At 37.7% G+C, this 17,972-nt stretch overlaps 1 protein-coding gene across 8 annotated transcripts in view; it reads left to right on the plus strand.

Annotated features, from left to right (window-relative positions):
* ULK4 (unc-51 like kinase 4) overlaps positions 1-17,972 on the plus strand; it is a 769,027-nt gene that overhangs the window by 259,224 nt on the left and 491,831 nt on the right. The window lies entirely within an intron of this gene.

A 17,972-nucleotide genomic window follows, 5' to 3' on the forward strand; every position in this document is an offset into this window, starting at 1 on the left:
AGGACAGGTCTTTCTCCTGGCTTGTACTCTTTCCTCTAAAAGGAGGAGCTGTTTTAGATGCTCCTCAAGTTTGCTTCATGTTCTGATGCTTTCTGATTAACACCTTCTGAACCATCTGATCCGTGCTATATTGAAGCCCAGAGGAGCCCTGACAGTTTGGTTTAATGTCTGTTTCTAGATCCAGGGTTTTACTTGTTCTAGAGTACTGAGCAGAGCCTGGTTGGTATTGCTGAGATTGATCTAGATTAGGGGTTGACAATTTTTTTTTTCCTGGTAACAGTGAGAGAGTAGGCTTTGTAGGTCAAGAGGCAAAATTGGGGCTATTATATACCTACCTATGTAACAAACAAGACAACAAATTTCCATGTGTATTTTTGGAGATAGGGTCTTACTCTGTTGCCCAGGCTGGAGTGCAGTGGTGTAATCATGGCTCACTGGAGCCTTGATCCCCACACCAGGCCCAAGTGATCCTCTCATTTCAGCTTCCGGAGTAGCTGGGACTACAGGTGCATGCCATCATGCCCAGATACTTTTTAAAATGTTTTGATAGAGACAGGGTCTCACTGTGTTGTCCAGGCTGGTCTTGAACTCCTGGGCTTGAGTGATTCTCTTGCCTCAGCTTCCCAAAGTGCTAGGATTACAGGCACGAGCCACCATACCCAGCCCACATGTTTTTTATTGACATAAAAATATGCCAATATTAATTGAATGAAATTTTTCTTTTGTAATACAGGTCTATTCAGGAAAAGAAGAGAATTCTTTTTTTGAGGAAGGGGGAGATAACATTTTGCTTAATTGGAGATCAAAGTTAGTGTCCTTATTATTCAATCAGTTGCAAATGTTCTTCTCTTAGTGCTGATTTTTAATGTGATTTAATGTGTTTTGTCTTTGAAAATGTCTTCACACAGATAGATACTGCCAAATAACTATCAACTCATGAACATATGATTTTAATTGAGCAGATTTGTCACTGGGAAGGCATTTGTAGAATTCTGTTAGATTCTTCTCTTGATTTTTGTGTTTCAGGATGTCATTACATTGTAGATCAATCACTTCCAATTGAGGGGTGTGGAATTTCCTAACCTCCTTGTTTCTCATCTTTTAGGGATCACTGGTTTTCCTTGTCCAGTGTCTTGAAGTGTGATGTTTCATGTATTTTGGCTATTTTTGGTTGTTTTAGATGGGAGGGTGAATCCTGTTTCTGTTAGTCCATTATGGCCAGAAGTGGAAGTTGCTCTTGTCTATTTATTTTTAATGGCCTCACCGCTGGCTTTGCTACCTCTGATTTGTCTTTGCGTTTACCATCGTTTTTCACTGGAACAACTAATATAGCTTCTCAACAGTTCTACCATATAGAGTTAGGGCAAGAAAAGAGAAAAACAAAAAAAGGAGAAAATAAAACAATAAAAGAGAACAAGTAAAAAAACTTTCTCAATGGATGCTGTTAATATCATTTCCTGTACTCACAGTCTGGTTTCTATATAGGAGCTAGAATACCTACACACTGCAAATCAGCTTTTGTTTCTTCCCTGCTCAGACTCCTCCAGTAACACCCAGTCACTCTGAAATAATACCCCTGTTCCTCACCATGTTTTACCTGTCCTGCCTTGTCTAGTTCTTGCCCTTGTGTTAGCCCTTGTCTTCTTTGGGCACACTCCATTCCAGCCCCATGGCTTGCCTGTTGCATTTTGAATGCACTAAGCCTATGCACTCACCTCAGGGCTCTTCTTGGTTGCTGTTTCCTGTGCCTATGATCTCTTCCTTCAGATGCTTGCATGAGTGGCTTCCTCAGATCATTCAAGTCTCTGTCCAAGGTTTACTTCTTCTGAGAGCCACTCTGATGATGCTATCTAAAATACTTCCTGTAACCTCAACTTCAGAAACTCTTTAACTGGAAGGAACTAAACCACTTACACCTTCAGAGATTGGGTATGACACATGTGGTCCTTCCTCCCTGGGAATTGCTGTGACTTATCTCTGAATAAAAATGTTTAGAAGCTGAAGCAGTGGTGGGAACATAGTGGTCTGAAGGCATGCCCCTGACATTGACCTCCACTCTTCTCACTCTCTAGAGCAACAAAACAAACAGGTTGAGTGTAGAGAGAGGGTCTGGAAGGTGACTTTAGCCTTGCAGGGGAGGTAAGGTAGGCTCCATTTTTCCTACACTGTGTGGCAGAGATGGTGCTCCTGTCTTTGGGCTCCTAAGCTCAGCATGAATAGTAGGACTTGGAGCTTCTGTAGGGTCTAAAATGCAGATGCTTTCTACATATGGTGGTTTGGGCTTGCAGTCTTATTCCCACAAGATCTTGAGCAGAACGGAAATGGTGGGCCAATCTGTCCCTGTCTGTAAGGTTCTAGAAAGACTATGCCACCTTCCTGCCCTGGAAGAGAACAGCTCCCTCTTAATACCTGCTTCTTTGCCACACCTGTCCTGATTGGGCACTGAGTAGGTTAAGAAGTCAGTAGGCAGAGATTTGTCCCAGCCCATTTAGGGAAACATAGTACTTGAAAGAGAAAGAACGGGAAGACCAGGCCGGCCTGCTCGCCCGCCCTCCCTCCTTCCCTCCCTTCCTCTCTCTCTTTCTTTCTCTCTCTCTCTCTTTTTTTTTTTTTTTGAGATGGAGTCTCACTTAATGTCAACTCACAGCAATCTCTGCCTCCCAGGTTCAAGCAATTCTCCTGCTTCAGCCTCCTGAGTAGCTGGGACTACAGGCACCCGTCACCACATCCAGCTAATTTTTGTATTTTTAATAGAGACAGGGTTTCACCATGTTGGTCAGGCTGAACTCCCGACCTCATATAATCCACCTGCCTTGACCTCCCAAAGTGCTGGGATTACAGGCGTGAGCCACCACACCTGGCCAGACCAGGCATTTCTTATGGAGGCAGAACTAATGGAAGAGACAAAAAAGAATTTTAACAAATATTGAAAACTCTATGGAGAAGGCAGTGTTTTTTTTTTTTTTTTTTTTTTTCTGAAAGTCTAGAACTGGAAGAGAATGGCCTCTGCTAGGGATAGCATTGGTGCTTTGAAAGGCAGTATTAAAGGGTACATTGAACCATTCAGAGCAGATGACAAAGACATGGAAACTTGAGAGGAAACAGTAAGAAATATGGAGTGGAGGTCCAGGAGATCTCACATGCCAAGTGCCAAGAACATTAGAAGGAGTAAAGAACACATGGAGGAGGATTTCCAGTTGAGGAAATCATAGCAGTAATCTTCTGGTTGAACATGTTCTCTTCTGATACTGTACTCAAATGAGAGTAAAAGAATTAAAAGGCACAAAACCACAAGGGCAGAAGCAAAGGGAAAGATGGTTAAAGCAGATGAATGTTACCTTGTCTTTGTATTTTGGAAGTTGAAAATTACCAGACTCCATGATTAAAGGCAGTGCTCGTTTATTAAACTGACAGTTTCCATGGGTCAGGAGTCTGGGCTTGGTATAACTGGATCCTCTGCTCACATCTCACATACTTGATGTCAAGGTGTTGGCTGGTGCTGAGATTCTCAGTTGAGGCTCGGAGTCCTCTTCCAAGCTCACTGATTCTTGGCAGAATTCATGTTCTTGCAGTCTTTGGACTGACATCCTCACTTTCTTGCTGGTATTTGGCTGGGGTTCATGCTCAGCTTCAGGAATCTGTCCTTCTTCATTGACAGTTTACTGCATACCTGTTTACTTTCTCTTGGTGGCCAGCAAGATTGCTTCTCATGCCTTGGGAAGCAGGGACTCATTCCCCTCATGCTTCAAACATCTTTAACTTCCTTCCTCTGCCATCAGTCAGAGAAAATGAGTTTTAAATGTCTCACTTGATTAGCTTAGGCTCACTCAGATTATCTATGTATCTTAAGATTAATGGAATTGGGACTTTAATTTTGTCTTCAAACTCACTTCCCAATACAGATGCTCCTTGATTTACAATGGGGTTACATTTCAGTAAACCCGTCATAAGTTGAAAATATCATGTCGAAACTGCATTTAATACATTTAACCTACTGAACATCATAGCTTAGCTTGGCCTACCTTAAATGTGCTCAGAACACTTACATTAGCCTATAGTTGGGCAAAATCATCTAACGCAAAGCCTATTTATTTTTTATTTTTTTGAAATGGAGTCTCGCTTAGTCGTGCAGGCTGTAGTGCAGTGTTGTGATCTCGGCTCACTGCAGCCTCTGCCTCCCAGGTTCAAGTGATTCTCCTGCCTCAGCCTCCTGAGTAGCTGGGATTACAGGTGTGTGCTGCCATGCCTGACTAATTTTTGTATTTTCAGTAGGGACGGTTTCACCATGTTGACCAGGCTGGTCTCGAACTGCTGACCTCAAGTGATCCACCTGCCTTGGCCTCCCAAAGTGCTGGGATTACAGGTGTGAGCCATCGCACCCTGCCCACAAAGCCTGTTTTATAATAAAGTGTGGAATATCTCATGTAATTTATTGAATACCACCCTGAAAGTGAAAAGCAGAATGGTTATATGAGTATTCCATGTATGGTTTCTACTGAATATTGGTTTTGCACCATTGCAAACTGACATATCATAAAATTGCAAGTTGAATCATTGTAAGTTGGGGACCAGCTGAAGTATCTAGATTAGTGTTTGAATAGCCGAGATGGTGGGGCTTTGGAGCAGGGGGATCTTTAGCATTCTGCCAACCACCATCATCCCCAGAATGGAGGGCTACACAATTGTGGAAAGGCACAAGGAAGATGTCTGTACACAGCCATGGAATCATCTACAAGATATTATTATCCTGATAAAAGTCAGATGTAGAACAGTATTCGTAGCATGCTATTAATACCTTTTTGTCTAAGAAAGGGGGTGAAAACAGAGAAGATATGTGCCTTTACTAATATTTTACAAAAGACAGAATGGAAAGTTAAATAAATTACAAGAGTGATAATTTACAGGATTAGGAAGAGAATAAGGAAGGTGCAGGGGCAGGACTGAGCTATGCTTCTCTGAATGTACCTGCTTTGTGGTCTAGACTTAAGAACCATGTAAATGTTTTATGTAATGTTAAAAATAGAAATAAAAATAAAGTGGTCTTTAAAAGTTGAAAACAATCTATGTGTCAAGTTTGTGGTGTGATTCCCCAGGGAAGAGATATTTAAAGCGAGTGCTTTTAAATCACAGCATTATGGCAGAATATTCTATCATAATATATTTTAGTGACCAAAATCCCATTAAGAAACCTTAAACTGCATTCAGTGTTCTTCTTGTCAGTGTTTATATATGTATTGCCATTTGAAACTATATATATATATATATGGTATGTGCGTGTCTGTGTGTGTGTATATATAATATATATCCTTTGCGTGTGTATATATATGGTCTCTATATATGGTGTGTGTGTGTATGTATGTGTGTGTGTATATATATATATATATATATATATGTGGCCTCTCCATATATATGGTATATATATGTCTCTATGGTGTGTGTATGTGTGTGTGTATATATATATAGTCTCTCTATATATGGTAAGGTAAAACTAACAATTATGCTAATTCCAGTAATAACCAATATTATCAGTGTAAAATAAAATATACAATTATAAAAATATAAGTACAATTCTCTTATCCTTAATTTGACTCCAAAGTGTTAGGATAAACTCATTTATTTTTCTATCTTTTTAAAGAAATTATATATTTCATAATTTTAACTACTTGTGTTAGTTTGCTCAGGCTGTCATAACAGAGTATGACAGATTGGGCAACTTAAAAAGCATAAATTTATTTTCTCACAGTTTCATCGGCTACAGATCCAAGATCAAGGTGTCAGCAGATTTGGTTTCTGGTGAGGTCTTCTTGGCTTACATAGAGGGCTGCCTTCTTCCTGTGTCCTCTCATGGCCTTTCCTTTGTGTGTGTGCACTCATGGTGTCTTTTCCTCTTTAAGGACACCATTGCTGCTGGATTAGGTGCCCCCCCACTTGATGTCATTTAGCTTTAATTACCCCCTTAAATCTCCAGATACAGCCCTATCTCCAAATACACACCTATCTTCAAATGTAGTCACATTGAGGGTTAGGGCTTCAACATACGAATTTTGGGGGGAACAGAATTCAGTTTATAACACTAAGAAGCTAGTATTCAAGTTTTAATTCCTAACTACCATTTTCTACTCAAATCGTGGTCTCTCGTATAAATAGGTTCCAAGTCTCTGGCACAGCTTTGCATTTAGGCCAGAAATGAACAAATTGAGGCTGGGACATGTCATTCCTGAAAGTGAGGAAGTTATCAGAGACTTCTAAGGTCGTGTTAAAAAGAATGCAGGAGCCAATGTGAAGGAGCTTCCACTGGCCAAAGATGGAATTTCGAGAGTTCTTTATATATTTTAGACACGAGTCCACTGTCAGATATACGGTTTGCAAATTTTTTCTCTCCATATGTAGCTTGTCATCTTATCTTAACAGGATATTTTACAGAACCAAAGTGTTGAATTTTAATGGATTCACTTTATCATTTTTTCCTTTAATGGTTTGTATTTTTGATGTCAAGACTAAGAACTCTGTCCAGATCCCAAAGATTTTCTCCCATGTTTTAAAAAATATTTTTTATGGTTATATGCTTTACGTTTCAGTTTGTGATCCATTTTGAGTGAAATTTCCGCATTAAGTATAAAGTTTAGTTAGAGGTTTTCTTTTGGTTTTGGTTTTTGCCTGTGGATATTTAATTGCTCTGGTGTTATTGGTTGAAAAGGCTATCTTTCCTGCATTCAGTTGCTTTTGTACCTTGTCAAAAATTATTTGGGCATATTTGTGTTGGGGTTGCTTCTGGGTTCTCTAAACTTTTCATTTGATCTGTGTGTCTGTCCCTTTATCAATACAACATTGTATTGATTACTGTAATTAAGATTATTTGACCATGATAAGGCTTAATATTGGGCAGAGTGATTCCTCTCTTTTTATTCTTTTTTGTCAAGATTGTTTTAGCTGTTCTGGGACCTATATGCTTTTCCATATAAGCTTTGGAATGAGCTTGTTTATATTTGCCAAAACCTTGCTGGGCTTGCATTAAACTAATGCATCAATACAGGGATAGTTGATATATTTACTCTATGGTCTGCTGATCCTTGAACGTGGTGTCTCTCTCTATTTAGTTTTTTTTTTTTTTTTAACCTTCTTTCATTAGCATTCTATAATTTCAGCATGTTTTGTTAAGTATATACCTACTATTTCTTTTTGGAGGGGAGCAATTGTAAGTGGTATTGCATCATTAATTTCAGTTTCCACATTTAATTGATGTGATTTTTGTGTTTTTTGATTTTATCTTCTACAACGTTACTAAACTCATTTAGCAGTTGTAGGTGTTTTTTTTTTTGTTTTTTTTTTTTTTTTTTTTTTTTTTTTTGTATGTTCCAGGAAATTTTCTATGTAGCCAATCATGTCATCTGTAAATGTGGACAGTTTTATTTTTTTTCTCTCTTGTTCGTGTGCCCTTTATTTTTATTGCCTTATTTTAGTATTTAGAATTTCCAGTACTATGTTGAATAAGAGTGGTGAGAACAGATGTTCTTGCTTTGTTTCTGGCCTTGTAGGGAAAGCATTTTTAGGCCTCCACTGTTAAGTATGATGTTAACTCTAGATTTTTTGTAGATATTCTTTATCAGTGGAGGAAGGTCACTCTCATTCTTTATCTCCCATTTTCTTAGAGTTTTTTTTTTCTCTCATCATGAATGAGTGTTGGATTTTGTCAAATGCTTTTTCTCTATCGATTAATATAACAATATGATTTTTTTAGCTGTTGCTATATTACATTGTTTTTCAAATTCTACAGCAATTGCATACCTAGAGTAATCTCACGTGGTCACAGTGTGTTAATTCTTTTATATTTTGCTGAATTTGATTTGCTAATATTTTGTTGAGGATTTTTACCTTTAAGTTCATGAGAGATACTGGGTTATAGTTTGCTTGCTTGCTTTCTCCCTCCTTCCCTTCTTTCCTCTTAGTATTAATATAATACTAGCCTCATAAAATGAATTGTGATGTATGCCCTCTGTTTCTGTTTTCTGGGAGAGACTGTATGATATGTGTTAATTTTTCTTTAAAATTTTTGTAGAATTCTCTAGCGAATCCATTGGGGCCTGCAGATTTATCTTCAGGAACTTTTAAATTACAAATTCAATTTCTTTAAATTGCAAGGCCATGCATATTTTAAAATTTTACTGGGTCGAGTTTTGGTAGTTTATGGTTTTTGAGGAATTAGTCAATTTTTAAAAAATTATTGTGTTATTAAATATATTTTTCTAGTATTCCATTTTATCTTTTTACTACTGAAGTATTTGTAGTGATATCCCTTTTCATTCCTGATGTAGATGATGTGTACCTCCTCTGTTTTTATCAGTTTTGCTAGAGATTTATTAATTATCATGGTTTTTTTTGAGTGACCAGCTTTTTGTTTTCTCTATCATTTTTCTGTTTTTAGTTCATTCCCTGATTTTTATATTTTCCTTCTGCTTGCTTTGTTTTGCTCTTTTTCTGCTTTCTGAAAGCAGAAACAGATTATTGATTTGAAACCTTTTCTCTTTGTAAAAGGTCTCGTGTAGCATTATTTCTATAACTCTCAAATGCTTTTGTAGCATTTGCATAGATTTGGATTTTTTTAAAAAACATCATGTAGTTTAATGTATCTTTTTAATTTCCTTTGAAACTTCCTCATTGATCCATGTATTATTTAGGGATGTCTTATTTAATTTCCACATATTTAGAGATTTTTCTGTTGTCATGTTATTGATGCATAGTTTGATTTTATTATGGTCAGAGAACACACTTGCTGTGATTTCAGTTCTTTTAAATTTGTTGAGATTTGTCTATGGTCTATTTAGTGGTCTGTTTAGTTTAGTTTATGGTCTGTTTAGTTTAGCGTATGAGTTTAGTGTATGGTCTATTTTGGTGAATGGTACAGGGCGCTTGAAAAGCATGTACATTCTGCTACTTGTTGGTGGGGATGTTCTTTATGAGTCAATTAGATTTTGTTGTTTCATTGCATTGTTTAGATATTCCCTATTCTTACTGTTTTTCTTTCTAATATTTCTATCAATTTCTGAAAGTAGGGTGTTGGAGTCTGCAGTTATAATTGTGGCTTTATCTGTTTCTCTTTTCACCTCTAACAATTTTTACTTTCTAACAAATTTTGCTCTGTATTTGGAGGCCTCATTGTTTGCTGCATACTTACTTAGGGTATTATGTTTTCTTGTGTACAGATGCTTTTATCATTATGTAAGTCCATCTTTGTCTCTAATAATTTTCTCTGAAGTTAACTTCATTTGATATTGATACAGCCACTCCTGCCCTTATTTTAAATTAATGTCTGCATTTTATACCTGCTTTCATTTTTTTACCTTAAACTTATCTATATCATTGCATATGAGGCAAGTTTCTTATAGGCAGCACATTGTTGGGTCATAATTTTGTATCACCTCTGCCGTTTCTGCCTTTTAATTGGTATGTTTGGACCATTTACATTTAAGATGATTACTGATATGTCAAGGTTTAAGTCTGACATTTTATTCTTTATTTTGTTTCTCTTTACTTACCATCCTTTGGGTTATCTGAACATTTGAGATTCTTTGATTTATTTATAGCACTGTTGAGTGTATATCACCTTGCATAGTTTCCTTAGTGGTTGCTCTAGTTGTTGCAATATACATACATAACTTATAATAGCCTCTTAGTCATAATATGCTATCACTGCGAATGAAGAGTAAACACCTAATTTCCTTTTATTTTCCCTACTTTCCCTTTACTATCCCTACTTTTAAAATATGATTGTCTTGGCCAGGCATGGTGTCTGGCCAACATGGTGAAACCCCTTCTCTACTAAAAATACAAAGATTAGCCGTTCGTGGTTGTGTGCGCCTGTAGTCCCAGCTACTTGGGAGGCTGATGCAGGAGAATTGCTTGAACCTGGGAGGTGGAGGTTGCAGTGAGCCAAGATTGTGCCACTGCACTCCAGCCTGGGCAACAGAGCAAGGCTCCCTCTCAAAAAAGAAAAAAAATTGTCTTAAGGATGTTCTCTCTGCATGCATTGAGCAGTTTATCAGATGGTGTTATATTTTTTGCTTTTAATCATCAAATATGATTTAAGAAATTTATTAGAAGTAGACTGTTAGATCTACCTTTAACTTACCCATTCTGATGTTCTTCTTTTTTTTATATTCTTAGCCTTCTATTATCACTTCTTTAGGATTAGAGAACTTTCTTTAGACATTTTTTTAAGGGTATGTTTGCTGTTGAAAATAAAAGGGTACTTTTTGAGAAATCTTATTCCCCCTTTATTCATGAAGATTACTGCATTTAGAACTTGTAGTTGACAGTTTTTTTTTTCTTTTTAGTCTTTAAAATTTTTCTTTTTTTTATTATTATACTTTAGGTTTTAGGGTACATGTGCACAATGTGCAGGTTTGTTACATATGTATCCATGTGCCGTGTTGGTTTGCTGCACCCATTAACTCGTCATTTAGCATTAGGTATATCTCCTAATGCTGTCCCTCCCCCCTACCCCCACCCCACAACAGTCCCCGGAGTGTGATGTTCCCCTTCCTGTGTCCATGAGTTCTCATTGTTCAATTCCCACCTATGAGTGAGAACATGCGGTGTTTGGTTTTTTTGTCCTTCTTCTGTCCCGTATGGTTTCATATTATGGTTTCAAATCTGTTATTTCTGTTAGTATTCCTTTATAAGTAATGTGTTATTTCTCTATTTTGAAGATATTTTCTTTGCTTTTAGGAGTTAGAAGTTTAATTGTGATATATCTTTGGTGTGGGTTATTTGGTTTAATCCTATTTGGAGTTTGATCAGCTTCTTGAATATATAGATTTATGTCTTCTGCTGAATTTGGATATTTTTCAGGCATGATTTCTTTGAATACTTGTTCAGTCTCATTTTCTCTCTCTTCCCCTTTTCGGGACTTTGATGATATGAATGTAAGTGATTTTATTATTCTCCTACTGATCCCTGGGACTCTATTTTTTCTTTTGTCTATTTTTTCTCTGTTTTTCAGATTTCATAAGTTTAATTTATTTGTACTCATGTCCACTGATTCTGCTCTCTGTCATCTACACTCTACTAATGAGCTTATCCAGTGAGGTTTTTATTTCGGTTAGTGTATTTTTTCAGTTCTATATTGTACATTGGTTCTTTTTTATAAACTTTTTTCTTATCTGAGATTTTAAACAATTTCATTAGTTTTAAGAGAATTTGTAATGCTTTTTGAAACTTTTTATGATAGCTGCTTTGAAATCTTTGTTAGATCATTCTTGCATCTGATTCATACTAGTGTAGTATGTGCTGATGGTCTTTTTTGATTCATGCCATTTTCTTGGTTCTTGTTTTGATGAGTGATTTTAGATTACATCCTGGACATTTTGCCTAGGTCTTGAGTCCTCATCTTGCTCTGTGTCATTAAGTCTTATTGTTGCTGAGTGGAGGTTTTATTGCTGGTTGCTGGACCTCACTGACACTAATTTTGTAGGGGAATCAGATCACTGCCTGCTTCTGCTGGTTGGGAATGGAAGATAGCTCTCCACTCAGACACCTCAATACTGTCACAGCAGGGAAATTAAAGAATGGCCTGTTTCTATTGGGCAGGGAATGGAGGATCAGCTGTCTGCTGAGTCTTACAGACCCTACCCCTGCAGGGGAATTGGGTAACTGTTGACTGCTTCCACTTAGCAGGGGATGGAATATTAGCTCCCTATTCTGCTTTGCCTATACTTCTCAGTTGGGGAATTGAAGTGGGCCACCTGTTTCCCTGGGGGTGGGTTAAGGTAGAAGATCAAATTCCCATGGTCCCACTAAAACTGTGGAGGACTGGGAAGGGAAGGGTTGTATGTGATTTTCTGTTGGTGTGTTGTCAGAGCAGGGCAGGTTTTGCTAGAAAGAATTTCTGTTGTTAGGCCATCTTTTTCCACTGATCCTTTGGCCAGGGAAAACAGGCTTTTCTTAGCCCTTTTTTGGGGGGACAGTTCTGGGTTGGAGGCTTGTCTAGCACCCTCTTGGAATACATGAGAGGCATTGAAGAAGGTAAGGAGACTTACTGCTATGTTGTTCCTCAAGTCTTTCATTCTGTAGCCAGTCCACCTTTTTTCCACCTTTCAGAGTCTTCCTGTGCTTGTTTTGATCCTACTCCATCTTGGCAGAACTAGAAATCCAAAGTCACTTTTAGAGTTGGTGGTATAGTAGTTAGCACAGCTACTTTTCACAGTGACTTTTAAATACTGCTTGAAGAAATGTGAGTTGCTGAAGCCTTTTAAAAAGTGATTTAAGGCTGGGCGCGGTGGCTCACGTCTGTAATCCCAGTACTTTTGGAGGCCGAGGCGGACGGATCACGAGGTCAGGAGATCGAGACCATCCTGGCTAACACGGTGAAACCCTGTCTCTACTAAAAATACAAAAAATTAGCCGGGCGCGGTGGTGGGCGCCTGTAGTCCCAGCTACTCAGGAGGCTGAGGCAGGAGAATGGCGTGAACCCAGGAGGCGGAGCTTGCAGTGAGCCGAGATTGCGCCACTGCACTCCAGCCTGGGCGACAGAGTGAGACTCCATCTCAAAAAAAAAAAAAAAAAAAAAAAAGTGATTTAAGTGATTGGAAACATCTATGACCATTAACAGTACACATTGCTTTGATTTTAACAGGCATGCATCTGATTTAGCCACTAGAAATAAAAGTGTGAGTTGTTCAGGATATATGCTTGAGATTATTTAATGCAGTATTATTTCTAAGTGGTGAATAAATGGAAATATAGTTAATATCCATTGGTATTGAAATGCTTCAATAAATAATGATATAGCTGTGATATAAATGATTCATTTGATTAACCTGGAAGGATATTGATTGTATATAGATAAGTGAAAAAAGGCAAGGGCAGAGTTATATATTAATTATGAAGTTATGTTTGTAAAGCAAAAATGGCAAAACTTCTATTTGCATGTATTTGTATACAATTTTGTTAAAAAATGGATATGGAAGAATAATATCAAATTGGTTATCTGAGGAGGATGTGATGGTGAGATTATTTATCTTTACTCATTTGTATTTTTAGGCTGTTGTAATAAGTATGTTTCACTCCTGTAATATATATGTATATATAAAATGAAGAAAAACAAACTAAAGGAAATGTTAGCAATGGGTACTAGTTGGTTAAGAAGGGATTAAGGGGATCCTTGAGGCAGTGAAAGTTCACATCTTTTTAGACTTTTAGATTAAATTTAAGAATATAAATTATTGTCAGAAACAAATAGGCAGCCAGTGCAGACTATGGAAAATAGTTAGTAGCTGTTCCTTTGTGCTTTGCAGCGCAGGTATTGTATTCATGTGCATATAAAATGCAAGGTTGAATACAAAGGTATGCAAAAGAGAGCCAGCCTTCAGGCTAGACAGATATTAAAATTCTCTGTGATGAGTTTATACAGAAAATTGTTCTTCCTTCCTTACTTGTCCCTTGAAACTGCACTAGCAGCTGGAGTCCTGAACAAATCACAGGGCTGCCCATCTGCCTGAGAATGGAAGCCTCATATTGGTAGCCCAGGATGACCTTTGCTCCATTATGTAAATATGTTTTTCTGCATACCATCATCACCATTGGCCTTTTATGGATTACATTTTACATTTCAGCACATTTTCTGTGATGTCAGCTCTGAAATCTATCTAGCATGAGACAGGTGGTGAAATTGAGCTGTCAAGATCAGATAAAAATGATGTGATGGCTCACAAATGTCCACCTATTTCTCCAAATGGCTTCATACTCATATTACTATGACAGGCGATAAAATAAGGCCTATGCATCTCTCAACATGATAATCGTTTTAGAGGATGAATAGTCTTGTAAGCTGATTGTATAGGTTTGCCGTGAGCCTGAAATGTCAGTGGCTCCTGATGGATCAGATTTTCCTAGAGTTTTTTTTCCTTCCCTGTAATATTGTTAATAATGTGGTAATCAGTGAAATAAGAAAAAAATCTGCTTTGATTTTAAAAGAAATATTTTTTAAAAGAAATATTTACTCTGGATAATTGGTTAACTGTGTGGGGAAAAATTATTTTCTCTGCTTACACCGTACAAAAGCCAGTTCCAGATGGATTGAAGAATTATATACCAAAAAGAAACCATAAACAGCTGGAAGAAAATATGTTTAAATATGGGTGAGGAAAGCTTTTCTGAGAAGAAGAGCAATGAAATAAACCATAAAAGGAAATACTGATAGTTTGGCTACATATAAATTAGAAAACTTTATATCTTCCATAAATCATAAATAAAATTTGTATCCTGACAAAAGCTGTAAAATTTTGCATCATATATAATAGTTAATCTGTGTATTATAAAGAGATTCATAATGATATGAATAGATATTCAGCATCATTAGTAATCAGTGAAATGCAGATTAATATGTTATGAGGAACATTCCTTTTGCTGAGCCCTTATCTTCGGCAGTTTGTTCCCTTGTACACAGGCCCATTGAGCAAGCCCTGGGTGGTTGGAGAAGGAGTCTTTGTTGACATTTGGAGAACATGTCATCTTGTCCACTTGATTATTGAAAGCCTTCTCTGAAGTGGATGCCTGTTAGTGAAGATGCATGTGCTCATTCTGAGAAGTCTACCCATATACTTCTTTCTCAGAACTTGTCACCAGTTTTCAAATTCCTCCGTTTTCTGAGTTCCTACTAAGAAAACTAAGCTGTAAGACCCAGTGCCCATGAATCAGCATATATCTGAGTTGCATTTCAGTTTAAACATAGGGTGCAACACAATGTATTGTTTGAAGCTCTGCTCACTGGGAGGATGTTCTTTCTGTTTAGGCTTGTAATGCAGCAGTCCACTTTCATTTGGTGCCAGCATATTGTACCGAACCATTCACTAACCAGATTCAGTGCTTTTCTTTGCCGGTTAGCTGGTCATAAACAATTCTTAATCAGGATTAAGTGAGAGAAGGCAACACAGAGGAGTATGTGTTGAAGGAATCTAAGCCACTGTTCATGCAAGTTACTACTATATTTTTTACATGTTGAAGCTCAGTCTCTTACATTGATTGACTCATTTGATGAGTTTACTGCTTTGCATACTTAACGTAGTGGCTTAGTGAGCCAGGTTAATGATAGGTAACTCAGATCATGTGATCATTTGGTTTCAATCGTAATGTTTATTCTCTATCAGGAGCTATTTATCAAAAGGAGAATAGTAATCCACATGTGAGAATGTGACTTTGCTCTTAAGCTGCACAGATGTGTATTGTGATTCACTTATTGATGCTTCCCTGGGGCTCCATTTGCTGTAGGGGCTCAGGTAGTACTAGATATGCAAGGTCATGAGGCCTGAGTGGCCGAGCAGCTTGTAGAATTGCTGCAGAGCCTTTACTTACTTCAACTCCATTCAAAACTAGTAAGTTTGCGAATTCTTCACAAAATGAGAGGCACACATTCAAAGGTGGTATGTTTTACCTCTTAATTCACAAAAACCCACCAAGCATTGTGCCTCTTTTTTTGGTTACAGTCAACAGAAGGTGCAATAACTTGTTTTTGACCTGGAGGGATGTCCTAACCTGCTGTAGACCACTGAGCTGCAGAAACCTGACTGAAGTGGCAGCCCCCTGAATTTTTCTGGAGTTTATTGCTCTCTCATGTATCTTACTAAGCCAACTAAAAAGTACTCGCTGCTGATGTTTCCTCAGGTCCAGCCAGCTTAATGTCATCAAAATAGTGTGCAAATGGGATGTTTGGTGGGATATCAAGATGTCCCAGATCTTTGCAGAGTGTTTTAGGGCCAAGGGTAGCAGAGTTAACATGGCTTTGAGGCAAGGCAGTGAACATGAACTGTTTGCCCTGATGAGCGACAGCAAACACGAGCTGGTGGTTCTTCTAAATTGACACAGAGAAAAAAACCTTTGCCAAGTCAATAGCACCCAAGATGCCAGGGCTATGATGATTCGCTCCAGTAGAAATATTACATCTTAAATTGCAGCTGCAATGGGAGTCACATATTTACATTTTGGATGATCTGCTATCATTCTTCAAGATCCACTACAGTCATATTCTAAGATGTTGCGTAGGCCAAATAGACTATTTTTAATTTTTTCCAGTATAATCTGTTCTGTTGAACAAATAGTTTAAATGGGAATGGTAGATATTATCACCCCTACATATTTTAAGTTTTTGCTCTTGTTACTAATTTTTATGATTTGGTTTTATGTTGATATGGCTTACCAGAGAGGGGATGTACCAGACTTTCATTTGTCTCTTCTTACCATACTAGCCTACCTCCACAGATCAGATAGCCAATGTATGGATTCTGCTAGTTGCTAAGTGGTTTATTCCAGTTATATATTTAGGAAATGAAGAATAATTACAGAACAGGTCTATAGATGTGCTGGGGTCACTGTAATTTGAATTTGGCCCCAAACTTATTTATCATCTGGCCATCATAAGCTGAGAGATAATAGCTTTAATTACAAACAGAGGCATTGAGTTGGACGATGAGTTTGCTGAGGATTCTGGTAGGGAGATGGAGAAGTGGAAAAATTCATTTCATATTTAAAGTACAAATTGTTTCTGCGTGGGGGAAAACAACAGTTATAAATTAAAGGATGTGCATTAAATAGATAAAAATGGACTTAGATAGCGTGATGCCTCCAGCTTTGTTCTTTTGGCTTAGGATTGACTTGGCAATGCAGGCTCTTTTTTGGTTCTATATGAACTTGAAAGTAGTTTTTTCCAATTCTGTGAAGAAAGTCATTGGTAGCTTGATGGGGGGGGGGGGGCGGGGAAGGCATTGAATCTATAAATTACCTTGGGCAGTATGGCCATTTTCACGATATTGATTCTTCCTACCCATGAACATGGAATGTTCTTCCATTTGTTTGTATCCTCTTTTATTTCATTGAGCAGTGGTTTATAGTTCTCCTTGAAGAGGTCCTTCACGTCCCTTGTAAGTTGGATTCCTAGGTATTGTATTCTCTTTGAAGCAGTTGTGAATGGGAGTTCACTCATGATTTGGCTCTCTATTTGTCTGTTATTGGTGTATAAGAATGCTTGTGATTTTTGCACATTGATTTTATATCCTGAGACTTTGCCGAAGTTGTTTATCAGCTTAAGCTGGAGGCATCACACTACCTGACTTCAAACTGTACTACAAGGCTACAGTAACCAAAACAGCATGGTACTGGTGCCAAAACAGAGATATAGATCAATGGAACAGAACAGAGCCCTCAGAAATAATGCTGCACATCTACAACTATCTGATCTTTGACAAACCTCACAAAAACAAGCAATGGGGAAAGGATTCCCTATTTAACAAATGGTGCTGGGAAAACTGGCTAGCCATATGTAGAAAGCTGAAACTGAATCCCTTCCTTATACCTTATACAAAAATTAATTCAAGATGGATTAAAGACTTACATGTTAGACCTAAAGCTATAAAAACCCTAGAAGAAAAGCTAGGCAATACCATTCAGGACATAGGCATGGGCAGGGACTTCATGTCTAAAACACCAAAAGCAATGGCAACAAAAGCCAAAATCGACAAATGGGATCTAATTAAACTAAAGAGCTTCTGCACAGTAAAAGAAACCACCATCAGAGTGAATAGGCAACCTACAGAATGGGAGAAAATTTTTGCAACCTACTCATCTGACAAAGGACTAATATCCAGAATCTATAATGAACTCAAACAAATTTACAAGAAAAAAACAACCCCATCAAAAAGTAGGAGAAGGATATGAACAGACTCTTCTCAAAAGAAGACATTTATGCAGCCAAAAAACACATGAAAAAATGCTCATCATCACTGGCCATCAGAGAAATGCAAATCAAAACCACAGTGAGATAACATCTCACACCAGTTAGAATGGCCATCATTAAAAAGGCAGGAAACAACAGGTGCTGGAGAGGATGTGGAGAAATAGGAACACTTTTACACTGTTGGTGGGACTGTAAACTAGTTCAACCATTGTGGAAGTCAGTGTGGCGATTCCTCAGGGATCTAGAACTA

Source organism: Symphalangus syndactylus, chromosome 1, assembly GCF_028878055.3.
Source record: "Symphalangus syndactylus isolate Jambi chromosome 1, NHGRI_mSymSyn1-v2.1_pri, whole genome shotgun sequence".
In the NCBI taxonomy this organism is placed as follows: Eukaryota; Metazoa; Chordata; class Mammalia; order Primates; family Hylobatidae; genus Symphalangus; species Symphalangus syndactylus.